Raw genomic sequence first — 24028 nt, 5'->3', positions numbered from 1 at the left:
ACTGAATTTTTTTCAGGACTATACTTTCATCAGTGCTAGCTTAAGGAATACTTCAATAACTTGAAGCAGAAAATAGAAGTTTATTTTATTTAATGTAGTCAGAGGAGGTTTACTTAACTTTGTTCTCAGATCAATGATTTTGGAAAATGAATATGCCCTGAGAGACCTCATCCATCAGGCTCCCAATGACTCAAAGAATTGTATATCTTTAATGATGTGAAAAAACATCTGAACACATTAACCTTGAAATTATGAGGGAAAAGTAAAAAAGATCTGTAATTTTTTTTTTCAGCACCAAGACAGAGTAGAAAGACCTCTAATTTATTGAAGGAAGTTAAGTATTTAGATTCAAACTGGGCATATTTTTCTTTATCAAACTGCCCTGAGTTCATTGGAAATACACATTTGTGGAAATTGTAGATATTTCCTGGAAATGAAGTCATTGTAAAAGAGCATCCCAGAATTTTTTAAAAGATGTATATGAATCATTCTTTAATTTTGTGTGGCTGCTTTTGGAATGGAAACCTCAGGATATTCAGAACTGCTAAACATTAGCTTGAGCAGTGTGGATGTTTGCATTATAAGTACTTCATATGTACTCTACTATAAAGACACATGCACATATACGTTTATTGCAGCACTGTTCACAATAGCAAAGAGTTGGAACCAACCCATATGCCCATGAATGGTAGACTGGATAAAGAAAATGTGGCACATATACACCATGGAATACTATGCAGCCATAAAAAAGGATGAGTTCATGTCCTTTGCAGGTACATGAATAAAGTTGGAAAACTTCATTCTCAGCAAACTAACACAGGAACAGAAAACCAAACACTCCATGTTCTCACTCACAAGTGGAGTTGAACAATGAGAACACATGGACACAGGGAGGGGAACATCACACACTGGGGCCTGTCAGGGTGTGGGGAGCTAGGGGAGGGATAGCATTAGAAGAAATGCCTAATGTAGATGATGGGTTGATGGGTGCAGCAAACCACCATGGCACGTGTATACCTATGTCACAAACCTGCACATTCTGCACATGTATCCCAGAACTTACAGTATATATAGATATATACGTATATATATCTCTATATATGTGTATATATAGATATATACCTATATATCTCTCTATTATATATATACCTCTATATATCTCTATATATGTGTATATATATACCTCTATATATCTCTATATATGTGTGTGTATATATATATATATATAGAAGTACTTTGTATGCACCAAGAGCATATATATATATATATATATATATATATACTTTGTATGCACCAAGAGCTCACATGGCTGAAGTTTTGGGACAAGGATATACATACTAGACTAAATTGTGAATATATTCTATAGTTTTGATAATGACTTAGCTTGTTGATACCAGTTCTATAATTAACAACACCAAAGGTGAATTGAGACTGGTACCAGGCCTATGAATGTTTTGTAGAAGCAACATTTATTAAAATGTGCTTTGATCTGCTTTGGTATTGGAGCTAACAAATTTATGTTTCTAGCCAGCACACAGACCCTCAGTAAAACTTATGAACAGTACACACACATATGGCCCATCACTGGAAAAATGAAATGCCCAACTGGATATGGTGTCTTTGAAAGGTTTGTGACTCATGGCTAATCTCTGCAGCCATACTAGGATTTCTAAATACCCAGGACCATTATGGAAGATGGGCACAGGTCCTGGTATCATTTGGCCATACCACCTTTTCCCTATCTAAATAAGGTAATGCTCTTTCCTCTGTGCATGAGGTTCTGTTTTCATCAGCATTCTCTAAGGAACCCTCATGGGGAGGGAATGACTGGCTCATTCAAGTAAAGTCTCTTCTGGATACAGTTGCAATCCTTGCATACTCTGTGTTCTGTTTTGCCTGTGACATTACAGCTCTCTGACTTGAATTTTCTCTGCTCTGTATTTGACCATTACATGAAGCATTTTTGCTGATGAGACAAATCTTTATGCTGGATAAATGCCATCTGCCACTATATACTTTTCAGGTTGGATTACTGCCACACTTCTTTTAGAATATTTGCCTGCACTAAGATATAATTTTGGTTTATTGTCCAAAGTCTGGAACAGATTCTAATCCTTCTCCCTCTGGTTTGTTTTCCATCTTTGTGTATAGTACACTTATCTCTCGTTGAGATATCTTTGGCATGCTCCTCTATCTTGCCTCTTAAGTCATTGTGACTGCTTAGAAGCACCAAGAGTTTCTTTCCAGGACTAATAGATTTAGCTATATCCTATGTTCTTAAAAAAAATCCTTCTGAGTTATTTTGTGTTGTGCAATCTTATGGCTTTCATTCTCAGCCTTTTAACATCGTATAGTTAGTCAAAGTCTGGGGGAGATAGGATAGATTTTGACCTCTAACTATTTACACGATGAAACTAGCTCAAATCCTTTTATGGTTTTTTTTTTTGATTATCAAAGTAATATATGCTTGTTAGAGAAAACTATAAAATAGAGAAAAAGAAAAAAGAGAAACAAAACAAAATCCAGAGAAAATACATATTGTTTTTGAGTATCTTTTTTTTTTTTTTTTTTTTTTTTTGAGGCGGAGTCTCGCTCTGTGGCCAGGCTGGAGTGCAGTGGCACCATCTCAGCTCACTGCAACCTCCGCCTCCTGGGTTCCAGAGATTCTCCTGCCTCAGACTCCCGAGTAGCTGGGACTACAGGTGTGTGCCACTAATTTTTGTATTTTTAGTAGAGATGGGGTTTCACCATGTTGGCCAGGATGGTCTCGATCTCTTGACCTCGTGATTTAAGTAGTACAGCAATTTGGGCTACGTTCAGATTTGTATTCTGCTTTTAAATTTCATATTATATCATAAGAATTTCCTCATGTTACTACCAACTTCATAAACATCTGTAATGGCTTTAAGACATTTAATTATAGAGATGTACCATGATACAACTACTCATATATTTAACATTTTGCTTCCAAATTTTAACTAGTGTACAACATCTTTGTATGTATGGCTTTTTAAAATGTTTTAAAAATTAGTTTCCTAAGTTGGTGATTTGTTGACTAGAACTTGACTAGAAACTTCAGAAGTATCATCAACATAAAGTTCAAATATTTAAAAGATAAAAACAGAAAAATCTGAATAAATGTATTACATAATCATGGCACATTTATCAAAACTAAGAAATTGACATGGTACCACACACTGACTAAAGTATAGACTTTTTTCAGACTTCCCGTTTTTCCTTCACATCATTTTCTTCTTTTCCAGGATGCAATCCAGGATACCATATTGAATTTAAGATTCAACTTTTAGAGCCTGGTGACAAATAGTTTATTCAGAAAGGCTGCTGAGTTGTACATTTTCTGGGCTTTTGCATAGCTAACAATGTCTTTCTCATACCTTGTAAATGGCAGCCATTTTGTGGGTGGATTCTTGAGTCACAATTTTCCCTCTGTGTTACGTTTTTAAATATTTTAACATCATGATCATGTTCCTTAAACATTTCTTTTTATTCCATCTAATCATTCTGAGTCCCTTGGATTTTTTCTTTATGATTCAGTTCCTCATATAATCTGGCTCCTCCTGTGATATTTGAAACCTTCACAAATCTGCTTGTGCCTGGTGGAACCTCACTGGTTGTTTGTTGCCGAGACCTGGACTCAACACTCCAGAAGTCTCACTAATACAGAGTACATAAGAATTCCCGCTACCTATTCAATACTTGGCTTCTGTCATCAACACTTGGATTTTTGACACAACTCATGACTATAGTACCTCCTTAGCAGCTGTATTTCTCTATTGACTCACACTGATTAGTGAAGAAACCTTCGACTTTACAATGGTTTGTGGCTCTCCAAAGCTCAATCTTACTCAACCAAATCTTATTCCTTGGTATTTAATTTCTCTCAGGGAGAGAGTAAATTAAATTAAAATGTTCTCTTTAGGGGAGGTGATAATGAAAGTTATACAGTTACTGTCTTCCACAGAATACAGGTTACCTTGATCTGACAGTATAATTTTAATTCTACGGAGGCTTAAATGTTTATGTATCTTTATTATGAATTGATCTAAACCATCAATAAAAAATAAACGTGTTAAACAAAGCAGCACCTTGGTTATAAACACCTTGGCCACCCTTAAGACTGACATAGTGGTAGTGGCTTTGTATGATTATTCACAGACTGAAAGATTCCTCCTCATAAACAACAATATCCTTCTGAATATAAAAATGTGATATAATGATCAGCTAAGGCCTGCTTAATTTGAAAATTCACACACTTAACCACTTGAATAGTATCTCTCATTCATATTTCTATTCCCACATTCACTAATACGTTCTAGGCTCCATCTAATTGGCATATAATTACTGGGATTCACTTTTTCCTATTTGAAAATTTGGTCATTTTATCAATCTCTACCTTTTCTAGGGAATTACTGCCTACTTCCTTAATCACATTCTGCAAGTTCCTTCAGCAAACTGGCATGGTATAGATTTGGGCCTGGAGAATTAACTTCACTTAATTGATATCAGCTTACCACTGCCAGCACAATTATAGTTAGAACTTTGTATAGAAAGAGTTTGGGAACCAATCAGATTTGGTAATTAAATCCCTTGGGAGACTGAGCATTTACTGGAGAAATAAACCCCTCCTTACTAATCCTGACTCTGAGGGAATTCAGCCAGGTGGATGCATGCTCTAGTTTAGGAATTAGTATGGCTGCAAATTTTATGCACCACTGGGCTATTTCCTGTATGCATCCCTGGCCAGATTTGCCTAAATTTTGTCCATGGGTTGACCTGAACATGGTTAGCACATGAGTTAGGAAGAATCTAAAGGAAAGAAGACTCCTGTAAGGCAGCTGATGAAGGCAGGTTGGCAGCATTTGACATTGCTCTTCCAGAGTGGGGGTCTTCTAACCAACTCAAGGCCACTAATTCCATCATGGCTGTTTTCTGAAACTTTGGGGCTTCTAGATGAGCTCAGCCTCAGTGTTTGGTGCTATTCTCTTTGATGCTTAGCACATCTGAGACATAAGAAAACATTAAAACATTTTTATGGTTTCACATGTTTTGATAGAAAGGGAAATATCCCTTTGATTTCTTTCTTTTTTTTCTTTTTAATTTCTATGGGTATATACAAGGTGTATATATTTAGGGGTACATGAGATATTTTAATACAGGTATACAATGCATAATAATCACATCAGGATAAATGAGGTATCCATTACCTCAAGCATCTATTTCTTTGTGTTACAAACATTCCAATTATACTCTTTTGGTTATTTTTAAATGTACAATACATTATTGTTGACTATAATCACCCCGTTGAGCTATCAAATACTAGATCTTATCAATTCTAACTATATTTTTGCACAGATTAACTATCCATACTTCCTCCCCAACCCCCACTACCTTTCCCAGCCTCTGATAACCATCATTATACTCTCTATCTCCAGGAGTTCAATTGTTTTAGTTTTTAGCTCCCACAAAGGAGTGAGAACATGTGAAATTTGTCTTTCTGTTCCCGGCTTATTTCACTTAATGTCCTCCCATTCCATCCACGCTGTTGCAAAGGACAAGATCTGATATTTATTATGGCTAAATAGCACACCATTGTATATGCATACCACATTTTCTTTATCCATTCATCTGTTGATGGAGGTTTAGCTTGATTCCAAATCTTGGCTATTGTGAATAGTATTGCAATAACCATGGTAGTGCAGATAACTCTTTGATATAATAACTTTCTTTCCTTTGAGTATATACCTAGCACTGGGATTGCTGAACCATATGGTAGTTCTGTTTTTGAGTAAGCTCCCTAATGTTCTCCATAGTGGCTGTACCAATTACCTTCCCACCAGCAGTCTATGAGTGTTCCTTTATCCACATTCTCAACAGCAATTGTTATTGCCAGTTTTTGCCATTGGCTTTTTGGATAAAAACCATTTTGACTGGGATGAAATGATATTTCATTATAGTTTTGATTCGCATTCCTCTGATGATCAATGATGTTGAGCACATTTTCATATATCTGTTTGCCATTTGTATGTCTTCTTTTGAGAAATGTCTATTCAGATCTTTTGCCCATTTTTAATTGGATTATTAAACATTTTTCTATAGAGTTGTTTAACTCCTTATATATTTTGGTTATTAAACCCTTGTCAGACGGGTGGTTTGCAAATATTTTCTCCCATGCTGTGGGTTATTTCTTCAATTTGTTGTTTTCTTTGCTGTGTGGAAGTGTTTAGACTTATGTGATCCCACTCGTTCATTTTTGATTTGCTTGCCTGTGCTTATGGGTGTTACTCAAGAAACCATTGCCCAGACCAATGTCCTGGAGCATTGTCTCAATGTTTTCTTTTAGCAGTTTTATTGTTTGAGCTCTTATATTTAAGTCTTTAATTCATTTTAATTTAATTTTTGTATATGACAAAATAGGGGTCTAGTTTTATTCTTCTGCATGGGATATCCGGTTTTCTAGCACCATTTATTGAAGAGATTATTTTTTTCCCAATATATGGTCTTGAAACCTTTGTCAAAAATGAATTCACTGCAGATGTATGGATTTATTTCTGGGTTTTCTGTCCTGTTCCATTGGTCTATGTGTCTGTTTTTATGCCAGCATTATGCTGTTTCTGTTACATAGCTCTGTAGCATAATTTGAAGTCTGGTAATGCTATTTCTTCAGTTTGTTCTTTTTGCTCAGGATGGCTTTGGCTATTCTGGGTCTTTCATGGTTCCATATAAAAATTTTAGGGTTACTTTTCCTATTTCTATGAATAATGTCTTTGGTATTTTGACAGGGATTGCACTGAATCTGTAGATTGCTGTGGGTAGTATGGATATTTAAGGAATATTGATTCTTCCAATCAATGGATATTAATATATTTCCATTTGTTGTGTCCTCTTCAACTTCTTGCATCACTGTTTCATAGTTTTCATTGTAGAAATATTTTATTTCTTTGGCTAAGTTTATTTCTAGGTATCTTATTTTATTTGCAGCTATTTTAAATGGGATTACTTTCTTGACTTCTTTTTCAGATTGTTTGCTGTTGGCATATAGAAATGCTACTGATTTTTCTATGTTGATTTTGTATCCTGCAACTTTACCAAATTTTGTTCATCAGTTCTAACAGTTTTTTGGTGGAGTCTTTAGGTTTTTCCAAATATAACATTATATCACCTGCAAATAAGGATAATTTAGTTTCTTTCTTTTAAATTTGGATGCCCTTTATTTCTTTCTCTTGTCTGATTGCTCTAGCTAGGACTTCCAGTATTATGTTGAATAACAGTGGTGAAAGTGAGCATCCTTGTCTTGTTCCAGGTCTTAGAGGAAAGGCTTTCAGTTTTTTCCCATTCAGTATGATACTAGCTATGGGTCTGTCATATACATCTTGTCTTGTGTTGAGGTATGTTCCTTCTCTACCTATTTTTTGAGGGTTGGGTTTTTATCATAAGGGAATGTTGAATTTTATCAAATACCTTTTCAGCATCAATTGAAATGATCATATGATTTTTGTCCTTCATTCTGTTGATATGATGACACTGATTGATTCACGTATGTTGAAACTTCCTTGCATCCCAGTGATAAATCCAACTTGGTCATGATGAATGATCTTTTTAATGTGTTATTGAATTCAGTTTGCTAGTATTTTGTTAAGGATTTTTGCATTTATGTTTATTAGGGATATTGGCCTGTATTTTTTTTTTATGTGTCTTTGTCTGTTTTGATATCAGGGTAATACTAGCCTCATAGAATGAGTTTGGAAGTATTCCCTCTTCCTCTATTCCTCAGAATAGTTTGAGTCAAATTGATTAATTCTTCTTTAAATGTTTAATAAAATTAAGCAGTGAAGTAATTGAATCCTAGGCTTTTCTTTGCTGGGAAACTTTTTATTATGGCTTTGATTTCATTACTTGCTTCAGTCTATTCAGGTTTTTGACTTCTTCATGGTTCAAGCTTGATAGGTTGTATGTATCCAGGAATTTATCCATTTCTTCTAGTCTTTCCAATTTATTGGCATATAGTTGCTCATAGTAGCCTTTAATGATCCTTTTAATTTCTGTGGTATCAGTTGTAATGTCTCCTTTTTCATCTCTGATTTTTTTTATTTGGGTCTTCTTAGTCTGGTTAAAGGTTTGTTGATTTTGTTTATGTTTTGAAGAAACTAACTTTTTGTCTTGTTGCTCTTTTGTATTTTTTTATTTCAATTTCACTTACTTATGCTCTGATCTTTATTATTTCTTTTTATCTACTAATTTGGAGTTTGGTTTGCTCTTGCATTTCTACTTCTTTAGGATGCATCCATTATGTTGTTTATTTGAAGTTTTTCTACTTTTTCTGATGTAGGTTCTTATTGCTATAAACTTTCTCCTTAGTACTGCTTTCATTGTATCATGTAGGTTTTGGCATGTTGTGCTTCCGTTTTCATTTGTTTCAATAAATTTTTAAATTTCCTTCTTAATTTCTTCATTGACCCCCGGGTTATTCAGTAGCACATTGTGTAATTTCCATGTGTAGTTTCCAAACTTCGTGTAGTTTCCAAAGTTCTTCTTGTTATTGATTTCTAATTTTATTTCATTATGGTCATATATGACTTCAATTTTTTGAATGTTTTAAGACTTGTTTTGTGGCCTAACATATGGACTGTCCTTGAGAATGATTCATGTGCTGAGGAGAAGAATGTGTGTTCTGTAGCCACTGGATGGCATGTTCTGTAAATATCTGTTAAGTTCATTTGGTCTATAGTGCAGGTAAAATCTGATGTTTCTTTGTTGATTTTCTGTCCGGATGATCTGTCCAGTGCTGAAACTAGGGTGTTGAAGTGTACAACTATTAGTGTATTGGGATGTGTGTCTCTCTTTAGCTCTAATATTTGCTTCATACATCTGTGTGGTCCAATGTTGAATGCATATATATTTACAATTGTTATATTCTTTTGCTAAATTGACCCCTTTATTATTATATAATGACCTTGTCTCTTTTTATAGCTTTTTTTTCTTGAAATCTATTTTGTATAATGTACGTATACCTATTCCTGCTTTTTTTGGTTTCTATTTGCATAGAATGCCTTTTTCTATTCCTTTATTTTCAGTCTATGTGTGTCTTTATCAGTAAAGTGTGTTTGTTCTAGGAAACACATTGTTGGATATTATTTTTATATCCTTTCAGCCACTCTATGATTTTTGATTGAAGAGTTTAGTCCATTTACATTCAATATTATTAATGATAAGTAGGGACTTACTCATGTTAGTTTGTTATTTGTTTTTTGGTTGTTTTGTTGTCTTTTCTTTCCATCCATATTTCTTCCTTCCTGTCTCCCTTTTTGTGAAGGCAATTTTCTCTGGTGGTATGTTCTAATTTCTGCCTTTTTATTTTTGGGGGGTATCTATTGTAGGTTTTTTTTATTTCAGGTTATCATGGGGCTTGAAAATCACATTTTATAGCCCATGATTTTAAACTGATGACAATTTAACAAAGATTGAAATACAAACTAAAAAGCAAAGAGAAAACTAATAAAAAAACTCTACACATTAACTTTATCCCCCCACTTTTAAACTTTTTGTTTCTATTTATATCTTATTATACTGTCTATGACTTGAAAAGTTGTTGTAGCTATTATTTTTGAAGTTAATCTTTTAGTCTTTCTACTCAAGATATGTGTAGCTTAAACACCACAATTACAATGTTATAATATTTGGTGTTTGTCTGTGTACTTACTATTACCAGTGAGTGTTATACCTTCAGATGATTTCTTATTGCTCATTAATGTACTTTTCCTTCTGATTGAAGAACTCCCTTTAGCACTTCTTGTAGGACAGATCTGGTGCTGATGAAATCCCTTAGCTTTTGTTTGTCTGGGGAAGTCTTTATTTCACCTTCACATTTGAAAAATATTTTCTCTGGATATACTGTTTTAGGATAAAAGGTTTTTTTTCCCCTTCAGCACTTTATATATATCATAATTCTCTCTCCTGGCCTGTAAAGTTTCCACTGAAAAGTCTCCTGCCAGACTTATTGGAGCTCCACTGTATGTTGTTTGTTTCTTTTGCTGATTTTAGAATCCTTTATTTATCCTCGACATTTGGGAGTTTGATTATTAAATATCTTGAGGTAGTCTTATTTGGATTAAGTCTGTTAGGTGTTCTATAACCTTCTTGTATTTGAATGCTGATATTTTTCTCTAGGTTTGGAAAGTTGTCTGTTATCATCCCTTTGAATAAACTTTCTACCCCCATCTCTCTCTTTACCTCCTCTTTAAGACCAATAAGTCTTGACCGGGCGTGGAGGCTCACGCTTGTAATCCCAGCACTTTGGGAGGCCGAGGCAGGCGGATCACAAGGTCAGGAGATCGAGATCATGGTGAAACCCCGTCTCTACTAAAAATACAAAAAAAAATTAGCCAGGTGTGGTGGCGGGCGCCTGTAGTCCCAGCTACTTGGAAGGCTGAGGCAGGAGAATGGCGTGAACCCAGGAGGCAGAGCTTGCAGTGAGCTGAGATCGCGCCACTGCACTCCAGCCTGGGTGACAGAGCGAGACTCCGTCTCAAAAAAAAAAAAAAAAAAAAAAAGACCAATAAGTCTTAGATTTGCCCCTTAGAGGCTGTTTTCTAGATATTGTAAGCATGCTTTATTCTTTTTTATTCTTTTTCTTTTGTTTTCTCTGACTGTGTATTTTCAGTTAGCCTGTCTTCAAGCTCACTAATTCCTTCCTCAACTTGATCAATTCTGTTGTTGAGACTTTGATGCAATTTTTTTTTTTTTTGAGACGGGGTCTCACTCTGTTGACAGACTGGAGTGCAGCAGTGCAATCTTGGCTCACTGCAACCTCCGCCTCCTGGGTTCAAGTGATTCTCCTGCCTCAGCCTCCCATGTAGCTGGGACTACAGACATGTGCCACCACGCCCAGCTATTTTTTTTGTATTTTTAGTAGAGACGGGGTTTCACCACGTTAGCCAGGAAGGTCTCGATCTCCTGACCTTGTGATCCGCCCGCCTCGGCCTCCCAAAGTGCTGGGATTACAGGCGTGAGCCACTGCGCCCAGCCGTGAGGCATTCTTTAGTATGTCAATTGAATTTTTCAGCTCTAGAATTTCTGCTTAACTTTTTTTAAAAAATATTTGTTTATTTGTTAAATTTATCTGATAGAATTATGCATTTCTTCTGTCTGTTATCTTGAATTTCATCGAGCTTCCTTGAAACAACCACTTTGAATTATCTGTCTGAAAGGTCACATAGTCACATAGCTCTGTCACTCTGGGATTGGTTACCGTTGTCTCACTGAGTTTGCTTGGTGAGGTCATGTCTTTCTGGATGGTCTTGATGTTTGTGGATGTCATCAATGTCTGGGCATTCAAGAGTTAGGTATTTATTGTAGTTTTCAGTCTGAGCTTCTTTGTACCCTTCCTCTTTGTGAAGGCTTTCCAAGTATTCAAAGTGTTGTGATCTAAATCTTTGGTCACTGCAGCTATATCTGCATTGGGGAGCACCCCAAGTCCAGTAATGCTTTGACTCTTACAGATTCACAGAGGTACCACTTTGGTGGTCTTGGGTAAGATCTGTGAGAACTCCCTGGATTACCAGACAGAGACTCTTATTTACTTCTCTTACTTTCTCCCAAACAGTCTCTGCCTCCATGATGAGCTGCCAGGAGCTTGGGGAGGGGTGACACAAGCACTTTTATAGCCACCACTACTGGGACTGTGCTAGGTCCTATCTGAAGCCATTACAACACTGGGTCTTGCCCAAGGCCTGTGGTGACAACTGCCTAGCTATCACTGATGTTCTCTTGAGGCCCAAGGGCTCTTCAGTCATAAGGTGGTAAATCCAGCCAGGCCTATGTCCTCCTCTTCAAGGCAGTGAGATCCCCCCTGTCCCAGGGCAAGTCCAGAAATCCAGAAACCAGGCCTAGAGTTGGGAACTGTAGTAACCTACTCGGTTCTCTATTCTGCTGTGGCTGAGCTGATACCCAAGCCACAAGGCAAAGTCCTTCCTACTCTTTCATATCATTTCCCTATGTAGGAGGCGTCTTTCTCCATGGCCACCAGTGTTCCAGGCCCACCATGAGTACTGCCAGACTACTGCCAATGTTCACTCAAGGCCCAAAGGCTCTTCAGTCAGCTTGTGGTAAATGCTGCCAGCCTGGGTCTCTCCCCTCAGGGCAGGAGGCTCCTCTGTGGCTCAGGGTGGGTCCAGAAATGGTATCCAGGAGCCGAGGTCTGAAACTGGGGACTCCAGAGCATGCATGGTGCTCTACACCATGGTGGCTGCACTGGTGCCCAAGCTTCAAGACAAAGTTCCCTTTACTCTTCCCTCTTTTTTCCTCAAGTAGAAGGAGCCTCTCCCCTTATCCACCACAGCTGGGAATGTTCTGGGCCACTCCTGAAGCCAGCACATCTCTGAATCTTACCTATGGCCTGCAGTGAGTACTACCTAGGTGCCACTGATGTTTATTGAAAGCCCAAGGGCTCTTTAGTCAGGAGTTGATGAACCCTGTCAGGACTGGGTCCTTCCCTTCAAGGCAGCAGATTCCTTTGTGGCCAAGAGTGTGTCCAGAAATGTCCAGGAGCTTGGACTTGAATGAGGAACCTCAGGACTCTGCCTGATATTCTATTCTACTGTGGCTGAGCTGGAATCCAAGTTGCAAGACAAAGTCCTCTTTACTCTCCCCTCTCCTCTCCTCTAGTGGAAAGGAGGAGTCTTTCCTGGAGCTGTGAGCTGTGCTTCTAGGGGTTGGGGGAGAGGTGACACAAGCACTCCCTTGGCTACTCAGGCTAGTGTCTGACTAGGTTACATGCATCTCACATCCACTGGCTGTGGGCCCAGCATAGCCCAGCAATTATAGTCCCTGTGGCCTAGACTCCCTTTCAGGTTTATTTAGAACCCCAGAGTGCTTTAACCTGTGGTGCAGGACTCAGGCTCCAACTGCTGAAATGGACAACTTCCCTCTGGCTAGGCTTGGTCTAAGTGCTGCCTCCATGGATTCTAGCTGAATTCTGGCCTGTGTTGTTTTCTGCTGTGACAAATCAGCACTGAGTTCCAATGCAAAGTCCCACAATCACTGCACTTTCTCTCCCCCAAGCACATAGATACTGTCTCTGCACCATGCAGCCGCTGCTGGGGAATGGGGTTGGCAATTCAAGATTGTCTTTCCTGCCCTCTTCAGTGCCTCTCAGCTTACTATGATTTTAAAACTAGGTACCGTGATTGCTAGCCTGATTTTTGTTTTTTACCAAGGTACTTGTGTGGATAGCTATTCCATTTGGTGTTCCTGTGGAGGGTGTGATCACTGGAGGGTTCTATTTGGTCATCTTGTTCTGCTTCCCTCCCTTTGATTTTTTAATAGGAGAAAAATGTAAAATAATTACAAATAATAAAAATCAATATACTGAACTATCCTAGTTTGGGTTGCTATAACAAAATACCATATACTGGGTGGCTTATAAAGAACAGAAATCTATTTCTCACAGTTCTGGAGGCTAGGAAGGTCAAGATTATGGTGCCAGTAGATTCAGGCCTGGTGAAGGCCCATTTTCTAGTTTTCACTGTGTCCTCACAAGACAGAAGGGCCAAGGGAGCTCTCTGTGGTCTCTTTTTTCTTTTTTATTATTTTTAATTAACATAATAATTGTACATATTTATGAGATATGGTATGATATTTTAATATACAATATGTATTGATAAATCAGGGTAATTAACAAATCCATCACTTCAAATGTTTATTTCTTTGTTTTGGGAGAATTCAAAATCCTCTCTTCTAACTCTCTGAATAGGAGTTACAATTGTGAATTATAATCACCGTATAGTGCTATAGAACACTAAAACTTTGTATCTAGCTGTACTTTTGTTTCCATTAACTAACCTTTAGCTATCCTAGGGTTTCTCTTATAAGGATACTAATCCCACTCATGAAAGTTCTGCCCTCATGACCTAATCACCTTCCAAGGTCCCTATCTCCAAATACTCTCACATTAGGGATTAGGTTTCAACATATGAATTCTGTGAAAACACAAACATTCAGACTATAACATCAACTCCAAAAATAAATAAATGCCAGCATTTTATCATATTTGCTTATTTTTAAATAAATAAAACATTACAATAAGTTGAATTCTCTTTTGCTTACCTCTCCAACGTCATTCACCTTCTACCTTCCCCAGTAGCAGCAGTATCATGCATTTGTTATATAAAAGTATAAAAACATATAGTAGCCATGAAGAATATAAAATTATTTTTTGTAAAATATACTTAAATGGTATCATATAGTACACAGTGTTAGGCAACTTTTTCTACACAATGTACTTTGTTGGAATTTATTTTCATTGCTATATGCAAATTATAGTTCAGTCATCTTAATTGTCTTATGATATTCTGTCATAGGTAATACACCAATACTTATCTGCTTACTTATCTGGTTTCCTTCTGATGGACATTTGGGATATTTCAAATATTTTGTGACTCTAAACAGAGTTGAAATAAATACTACTCTGTCTTCTAGAGTACAGGTACAGGACTTTATCTGATATATTAACCTATCTGAATATATTAACTGAAATTACTGGATTGCCAAATTCTGGGTTCCAGTTATTATGAAACAGGTATCCAAGGTGACTGAACCAAATCATACTTCTATTTGCAGTGTTTGACAATTCTTGTCTGTTTGGTTTTTTATCCTGGCCAACAGGAATATGTCAGACTTTCAGCTTTTGTCCTATTGAGAAATGTTAAATGCAAGCTCAGTGTTGTTTTACATTTCATTTTCCTGTTACTTATATTTTCATATGCTAATCATCCATTTATGTTCTTCTGTGAACATAAGGAACACTTACTTGCCCCTCTTTTTTATTGCATTGTTTGTCTTTTTCTTATTTTGTAGAAGCAAGTCTTTCTGAATAAAAAGTAGAGTTTACTTAACTTTATTGCTCCACTTTAGTAATTAAATATGTTGAAATTGTCTTCTATTTTGTCAATTTCTCTTTTTAAAAACACAAACTTTTAAAATAGTGGTCTTTATTGTACTGAAGTTTTAGTGTTGATATAGAGAGATTAATTAAAACTTTACAATTTCTGCTTTTTTGTATCTTGTTTATAAGTTCTTATTTCCAAGGTCATATAGGTACAATTATTCTTGTAATGGTATAAAGTGAAGATCTAATGGTATTTTCCAGCTATGGAAATTTCCATATGGAAATAAAGTTCTCCCAATTCCACATATTAAACACTCTGTCTTTTCCCCAGTGATTTACACTGCCTCATCTACTTTATGCCAAAGACTTTTTTATGCTTGGAGTTGTTTCTGGGTTTTTAATTTTGTTCCATTGAGCCATGTGTCTGTTGCTGTCTTACTTGCTTACTGTCTTATTACTGTACTTCATAGTAAGCCTGTATCACTTGTAGGTAAAGTTCTTTATTTCTGTTCTTCTTTTTCAGAATTATCTTGGCTAGATCTTGGCCCTATAAGCAATTTATAATCAATTTGCTCATTTCAATGAAAATGCCTATTGATGTTTTGGTCAGAATTGCATAGAATATACAAATTAATTTGATAATGATATTGTGTCAAATAGCTTCTATGTCCTCCTTCAGATTCACACTTCTCTATCTTAATCTCTTTTCTAGAAGACTGGCTTTTACTTAATTATTTTTCTGTACAGTTTCCTGATCTATAATGTGTGGATAATAAAAGTACTACCATAGAATTGATGCCAGGAATTAATATGCCTAGCACATAGTAAACACTACAAAATAGGCTATTAAATTAATGAATACAATATCTCAAAAGTTAAAGGACAGAATAATATCTATGAAAAAGTACAAGGAATTGTGAAACAAAAACAATTTAGATGTGAATCCTGGACATGAAAAATCTTGGCATAGAAAATAAACAGAATCATCAATCTTGGAAATATCAATATATCATCTGAAATTTAAAATATAAATCGACACATGGGATAAACTCTAGATTGGAAACTCTTTAGAGATAATTGGTCAGCTGGGATATAGTATGTTAGGATCACACAGAACTCTCTAGAGAGCTAAAAAGTTGTTTAAAAAATGAATAAGGTGACCTGGAAGGCAAGTAAAAGTTTTCAACACAAATAGGGAATTAAAAAGTACAAAATAAAAGAAATGACACATGGCAGAAAATTGATACTATAAGAAATCATAACAACATGTTAGAACTAAAGTAAAACATGAGCTTTATGAGTATAAGATCACATAGGGTGCTGGGCAGAATGAAATAAACTCACAATCAGAAATATTAATTAATATTAATAGAACAAGAAGGATAAAGAGAAATTCTTAAAAGTTAATAGAGAAAAAGGGAAGAACAATTAGACTAACAAAAGACATTTCATTTGTATCCATTTCATTAGATGCCAGGAGATACAGAACAATATCTTCAAAGTTAAGAAGGAATATCACTGTCAACCTAGAATCTTATACCCAAATTAGTTTATAAGAGGGGAAAATATAAAGATATTTTCAGAAACATAAAAATTATTAGCATTTACCTTTTATAAACCCTTGAAGGAGTTACTAAAAGATGTACTTTAGCAAGAGGAGATGTAAGTTCACAGGGAAGAAATGGGATGTAAAAAACAAGGAGCAAAAATGTCAGTAAAATATGTGGATAAGTCTAATAAAATAATTTGGGGAGAGGGTCAAAAAGATGAAGCTAATATAAGGAAGTGGTAGATTTCAGTGAGGAAATGATACACATAAGGCCTTTCTCTTTTTCAGACTAGGGATGGGTGACAATCACTTGGAATAAGGCCGTAAGTATGCCATTTGAACAAGCCATAGCCTTAGTCGGCGGCCTCATCTTTTAGTAACCTTTTCAGGACTGAACTCCACTCTGATCATTTCTCAGGCATAGGGTGCTTTTAAATCCCATCACCCTTCAGGACTTGAACCACTTAAAGGGGTAGAATTCCAAGCGTATCTTCCAATTTTTGGATCTATAGCTTCATAGCTTCATCTCCTGTTCATTACTGACTTGTTCATGGAAATGCTTTTTTCCATTTTTTCATATACATTTATATATTTACAGTTTATTACTATTTTGGAGCAGACAGAGAATTTCAAGCCAAAATGCATAGCACGTACATGCTTCATTGGCTGGAAACTCCCCCAAGTCTGTGCTAGATTACCTGTGCTCAGCTTAGCATCACCACCACCTACTTGCATAGACTCCCTTCATCACAAATAAGAGGCCAGGAATGACATTTCCTGGAATCTTTTGCTTCTTGTGATCCTAAGTTGATGTCAGTCAATGGGAGGTATTTGCCTGAGAGGGGAAGGCAGAGAAGTGAGAAAGGCCACACTCTCTGGAAGTACTTATAGGCAGAGGCAGAAGGCAGATATAAGGTTCTTAGCAGCTGACTCAGGATACTCTCTTGTGAATGACCCTGTTTGGTGCTGTGGGAACCTGAGATAGCCCAGCATTGCCCTCTAGAGAATCTCTCACTTTGGAGTTGCTGGCTGAGATAGATGGTAGGAGTTTCCTAAAATGTTCTGATATTTGAAACAGCTTTCAAATGATTGCTTCAGAATTTCTTATGTTGGTAATGCAGGCTGGGGTCATCCCAAATGACTTCTTTAACCTTTGTTCCTTAGCCCTACAGACACCTATAAAAACCTCAAATGTCCTGCTTTAAAGCTTCAAAGCCAAAGTACTTGGAATAGATAGAGAAGTATGGTTGCCAGTCACTAAGATGGCCCCTAATGATTGCTTTCTCCTTGTATTCATGATTTTGTGGAGTCCCCTCCCACACTGAATCAGAGATGATTCTAGGTAATCCATAGAATAAGGTGGAAGGGTTGATGTGTGACTTCTGAGGTTACATTCTAAAAGGCACTGTGGCTTCTGCCTTTTGGAAAACTTGCTCTGGGGGAAGCCAGTTGTCAATCCATGAAGACACTCAAATAACCCTCTGGAGAGGCCCACCTGATGAAGAACTGGGGCCTCCCACCAACAACAGGCACCAACTTGCCAGATGAAGGCGTGAGCTGCCTTGGGGTGGACCAGTTCCAGGCAAGTCATCAGATGACTTAAACCCCAGCCAACAACTGACTACAACTTCCTGAGAGACCCCAAGCTAAGAACTTCCCAGTTGAGCGACTCCTAAATTCCTGATCCATCAAAACTATGAGACATAATAAGTGATCATTGTTTTTATAAGCTACTGTTTTTGTTTTTGTGGGGTGATTATACAGAAATAGGTAACTAGTACAAGTGGCTTCTATTTTCCTCAATAAACTCATCATTTTTATTCATCCCAAATTGTCTTATATACCTATATAGTCACTGAACAATGAGAGTTAAACCTATTGCCGTTGTTTTGCGTGGAATTATTTGACAAGCCCAGGCAGCTTGTGGTTTTTCAAACTGGTTGACAATTTGCAGCTGGAGAGTTGTTTGTATCTGTCAAGATTATCAGTACGCCCATTGCTTATTCACCTTGTAGAAACAAGATGGCAGATTTGAGAGTGTTCAGAATATAACTTGTTTGAATCCCATCTCTACTATTTTCTAGCTGTAAAATCTTGAGCAAATTTCTAAACCTTTCTAAATTCTGGTTTGCTTGACTATTAAATATGAATAATAGTACCTACTTACCTGGTTTATAAGCAGGTTAAATTTTAAAAGTTATAAAAACTTACCTCATAGTGTCTGGCATTTAGTGATCATTTGCTAATAGTTTCTATGATGATGGTGATGAATTTAGACTATGGTGTTTGATGTTCAATGCCTCCCACGAATCCCTTCCTGTGTCAGTTATCTAGTGTTGTATAATATACCACCGCCAAATTTGTATCCAACAGCAGGTGACATTTTATTATCTCTTAAAATTCTGTGGGTTTACTGGGATCAGTTGGGTGGTTCTTCTGCTCCAAATGGGACTTAAGTCATCTGGGGGCTTGACTGGGTTGGAATATACAAGATGGATCACTCACGTGATTGTTTTTATTACTGTCTGTTGGCTGGGAGCTCAGCTGGGCTTTTGATTGAAGAGTTACACATAGCTTTTCCATTTGGCTTGGGTTTTTCACAGCATGATGGCTAGATTCTAAAAGGCAGTGTCTATAAAGCAGAAGTAGCCAGAAGCAGGAAGCAAAAGCTACTGATTCTCTCCAAGGCTAGGTCTGAAATTGGCACAGCATCACTCCTGCCACATCCTATTTGTTAAGCAGCCACTGAATCTGCCCAGATTCAAGAAGAGACATAGACTTTATCTGTCAATGGGGAGAGTGATGGAGAATTTTTCATCATCTTTAACTCACCAAACTTCCCAATTTCCTTTCCAGATATCTCCCCAAAATCCCTTAAGGTGTACCTACATAAGTCAAATAAGTGTATTGCCTTTTCCTAGCTGTTCCTTGCTGCTCTGTCCAGAGCAAGCCCAGCCCTCTCCACAAAGCTTTACTTAGCTATCTCAATTCTCTGGGGGATTCCTAAGACAGACTGTCAGGACTGGCCATTGATCAGTGTCTCAGTGCAATTTTATGACATCACATTTGCCTGTTATTTGGCACTTTTCAGGCTTGAATCTTCATTTCAAATGTCATTTCTTATTGAGTGGGTTTTATACTCGGCTTCCTATGTAAGCCTGCTATAAGTCAGTCTTTCCATGAATCAGTGCTTAGTAATTGTTTTCTGATTTGAACGATGCTATGGGGAGGCAGTGGTGGAAGGGAATTGACATTTGAACACTCAGAGTCAAGCATGATCCTAAATGTTTACATCCATCATCTCATACATTCTTCATGACCATCCTGTAAGAGAAGTATTATTATTCCCATGTGACAGATGAGGACGCTGAGTAGTTAACTTGTCATATTTAGTACAACTAGTAAGTGGGAAGTGGGAGAACCAAGACTGAATGCAAGTCTATCTGATGGCACGACTTTCATCTTTCATTGGCATTGCCCTGCCTGCAACTCCCTTGGAATAAAACTATCTGGGAAAAGAAGGGGAAACTGTGTGAGTAACTAAGGACTGTGGTTTCTAGAGCACTTGAGCCATAAACTCCCCGTGGTGAGGGCATGCTCTTGTAAGCCTCACTGTGTGCAGGCATTTATTTTGCTTGGGACCAAAGCTAAACATTAACCCACTTGAGCTTTGCCTTTCCTTTCCCACTTTCAAACTCCCATGGCTCCCAGTGGCTTTAGTCATGTATACCCTATCTATTATTATTCCCTTTTAAACTGCTTCTGGGCATGATGACTGCATGCTTGCAAACACCGTGGCATATTTGTGGTAATTAAACTTCACACCGACGTCTGGATCCAGGGCTTCCACAGGCCTCATGGCTCCAGCATTGCCTGGGAGCCCCTCTGTATGCCTTCATTTGAGGAATCTCAAGTGAGTGCTTGTGGCTCCTTCTCCCCAGCCTCAGAGGGGAGAAAAATTGCTGGCAAGGCATTTCCAGAGGGCTTCAGGGGGATCAAAGAGAGAAAAGCAAACACTGAGGGAAAATGTGCTATTTATTCTTGGAACAAAGTTACATTGGCAGCTTTCTCCTCTCCAGTAATACTTGTTTTCCTGAAAGGATTACACTTGCATTCGCTTCCTCCCACAGGATTTAGCTGCCACTCAGCTCATGACCTGTAACTTCTATCTCCCGCCCCCTCCCAACCACGCTTTCAGTTTTCTCACAGGCTGGGCAAAAATTAAAGAGATTAAAATCATCCATGAGAAAAAGTGGGTTAGTGCAGCTGCTGCAAATGCCCTGCGTCAGCAGCCCAAGTCAGCAGCTCACATAAACTTGGCCATGTGAGTAGTGTTCCCGGGCCACAGACAGGGAATCCCAGGCCTTTAGGGCTTCCTCCTTAGAGAAGGAACGAGAAGGAGAATTAGGCTGAGTGGTGAAGGCTGCCAGGTAGACGTGTCTTTCTTTGGGAGAGCAATTCCATTTGTGTTTTTCATGACCATTTATGCTTTTAATTGAATAATTAAAGAAATTCATGGGTGGTTATATGGCAGAGTAATTTATCGAGATATTTACCTGTGTCTTGGTTTCTTCACTGAGGGTACTCTTTGCCTCAGAAAGGTAGCAAGACCCTGTCATGCCCTTGTCTTTGAGAGCTGTTTCGTTGCGGGGCTGAAAACAGATTTTCCAGTAGGAGACATCCCTATTTCTGTTTTTGTTTCAGCTCCCTATGCACCTTGAGGAGAATCATGCTGCTCTGTGACGGGCAGGAGTGGGAGCTTTGTAGTTATGAAGGTGTCCACCCTGACTGGAGACTAAGGGAGTCTCTGAAAATGAGAGAAAGAACAGAGTCACTGGGGTGCCCTTGAAGTATGATCATCCAGACCTTGCTTTCCAACAGCACCAACAATGAGGGCAGCTGAGGGGCTGAAGGTGGCACTGGGGTAGAAATAATTAAACATTAAGGTCTGTGACCTTGAGAACCTCTGTGAAAAGAATCCCCAGGCCCAAGCCTTAGAAGAACTTGCCTCAGGGCTCCATGCTATTTTGGAAAACAAGCCTGGATGTGGTGACCAGGTAGACAGAGTCTCTTTGCATGCTCCGCGTCATGCACCTCTACCTGACCCTGGACTTCAATCTGACTCTGGGGAGGGGACATGCCCCAGTAATAACTGAAATTAAAATTTTCTATGAAATGAATAGAAAGCTCAGGGCAAATTATATTAAATTAGAGAAGTAAAAGAAGCATGCATTTCTTGCACCCTAATCATGTGGTAGGTGCAGTGTGCAAACTTGAGACAGAGAGATGAACAAGAACCTATTGCCCTCACAGGACCCGGATGTGGGAGACGTAACAGGGTGCAGAGCTCTACAGTGAAAATGTGTCACAGATGCCCAGGACTCAGGTGGGGTTGCTGCCTCTGTTTGAGGGCAGACAAAGCTTCCCCGAATTGCTCACCTTTGTCCTCAGTCTTAAAAGATAAGCTGGAATTCCTTAGTGGAGGACGAGGTGGAGTCAAGAACATTCTGTACAAAGGTACAGAAGCGTGAAATAGCATAACCTGTTTGTGAAACTGCAAAAAGGTTGACATGGCTGAAGCAGAAGATGGGTTGGTACTGAATGGTTGGGAGAGACATGTAGGGGCTGACCCTGAAGGACGTTGCATCCCATACTAAGGAGACCTGATTTTATCTTGTAAGAGGTGGGCAACCCCTGAAGCATTTTAGTGACGCAAACAGATGTGTCTGTTACCAAGCAAAGCCAGTTAAAGAAGGTCACAGAGGAGGAATGATCACAAAGGTAGGAGGGGATCTAGGAAATGGAGAAGCACAGAAGTGAAAGGAGGAGTGGGTATGAAGAAGGATGTGGCTACAGCAGCAAGTACTGCAGGGAGATGAGGAGCATTAGCAGGAGGCAGCCACGGGGGACTTTAATGAGGGCAGTTTCAGTGGCGTGTTGGGTACAAAAACCAGACTACCATGAGCTGAGGATTGAAGGGGATTAAGAAAGTGAGGCGAGTGAATACCATTTGTTTGAGAAGTTTGGTTATGAAAAGAATGAAGTATAAATAAAAATATCTGGAAATAATTAAAAATTATTAGAATATTTATTAAATTAAAATTAAATAATTAAAGAGCCAAAAAACAATATATGTTGGCATGGATGTGATGAAAAGGGAACACTTTTACACTGCTGGTGGGAATGTAAATATGGAAAACAGTACGGAGATTCTTTAAAGTTCTAAAAGTAGAACTACCATTTGATCCACCAATCCTACTATTGGGTATCTACCCAAAGGAAAAGAAGTCATGTGAAAAAGACACATGTAACACATGTTTATAGCAGCAGAATTTGCAATTGCAAAGATATGAAAGCATAGTTCCATATCTTTGCATATTTAAGTGCTCATCAACCAACCAGAGGATAAAGAAAATGTAGTGTATGTACATCATGGAATACTACTCAGCCATAAAGAGGAACAGAATAATGTCTTTTGCAGCAATTTGAATGGAGCTGGAGGCCATTATTCTAAGCGAAGTAGCTCAGGAATGGAAAAGCAAATATTGTATGCTCTCACTTACGAATGAGAGCCAAACTATGAGGATGCAAAGGCATAGAACAATATAATAAATTTTGGGGACTTGAGGGGGGAAGGTTGGAAGGCAGGTGAGGGAGAAAAGACTACACATTGGGTACAGTGTATACTGCCCGGGTGACAGGTGCACTAACATCTCAGAAATCACCACTGAAGAATTTATCTATGTAACCAAAAATCACCTGTACCCCCAAAATAATAAAATAAAATAAAAATTAAAAAAAGAACAATATCTAGAAATGGGTCCAGAATCTTGAAGGTTTATTTAATAATTATTTATTTATTATTAGCTAACAATTATTATTTAATATTAAATAATATCCTTTAATTATTAAATTTTACTTAATTATTTAATGATAATTGATTATTTAGTAACAATGATTTATTATTGATTATCTAACAATAATACATTATTAACATAAACATGGGGGAGCTTCAGGTATGTTCGAGGCAGGGGAAGGAGACAGTGGGAAGATTAAAGAGAAGGAGAGAGGAAACAAGGATGAGGAGGAAAGGCCTTGCAAGCAAGGGCTTTTGTACAGAGAAAAGCCCCCCAGACCAAACTTCCCATGTGCCCAGGGAATTTGAAGTCATAGGAAGCTCTGTTGCCCTGCACATCTCATTACAAGTAAACTTTATGCTTCTGGAAAGTACAGCAAGCCATTTAAAATAAATCAAGAGTATTGTATTGTTCATATATTAATCAAATCTGCTAATTTAACAGATTCCCAGTGTGGACTAAAAATGAAGCAAGTGAATCAGCCTTTCATTTATTAGCTCTTCTTCTGTTAGGATCAAAATTTTAGATTCTTCATTTACATCTACAGTAGATCCCAAACTCCATCAGATGTCTTCAGACACAGGAGACCAACTGGTTGCTGGTCGCAGACACTGGTTTAAGCAATGGAAACCACTCCGATTTGGGCACCGGGGACATGAACACATTGCCATCCAGTTGGTTTGATTAGATCTAGCATACCTGTGCATAAGGATACCGTGT

General features: G+C 37.8%; 1 protein-coding gene across 1 annotated transcript in view; it reads left to right on the top strand.

The window, feature by feature from the left end:
* Positions 1-21988: 21988 nt before the first annotated feature.
* The window catches only part of EVA1A (eva-1 homolog A, regulator of programmed cell death), a 75116-nt gene continuing 73076 nt past the window's right edge, over positions 21989-24028 (top strand). The window contains exon 1 of the mRNA XM_032176744.2: positions 21989-22232. The gene's annotated coding sequence lies outside the window, so the exon portion shown is untranslated. The remainder of the gene's footprint in view (positions 22233-24028) is intronic.

The sequence above is a fragment of the Hylobates moloch genome, unplaced genomic scaffold, assembly GCF_009828535.3.
Source record: "Hylobates moloch isolate HMO894 unplaced genomic scaffold, HMol_V3 SCAFFOLD_15, whole genome shotgun sequence".
Taxonomy (NCBI): Eukaryota; Metazoa; Chordata; class Mammalia; order Primates; family Hylobatidae; genus Hylobates; species Hylobates moloch.
The sequence above is the reverse complement of the archived record's forward strand: the minus strand, read 5'-3'. Positions and strand labels throughout refer to the sequence as shown.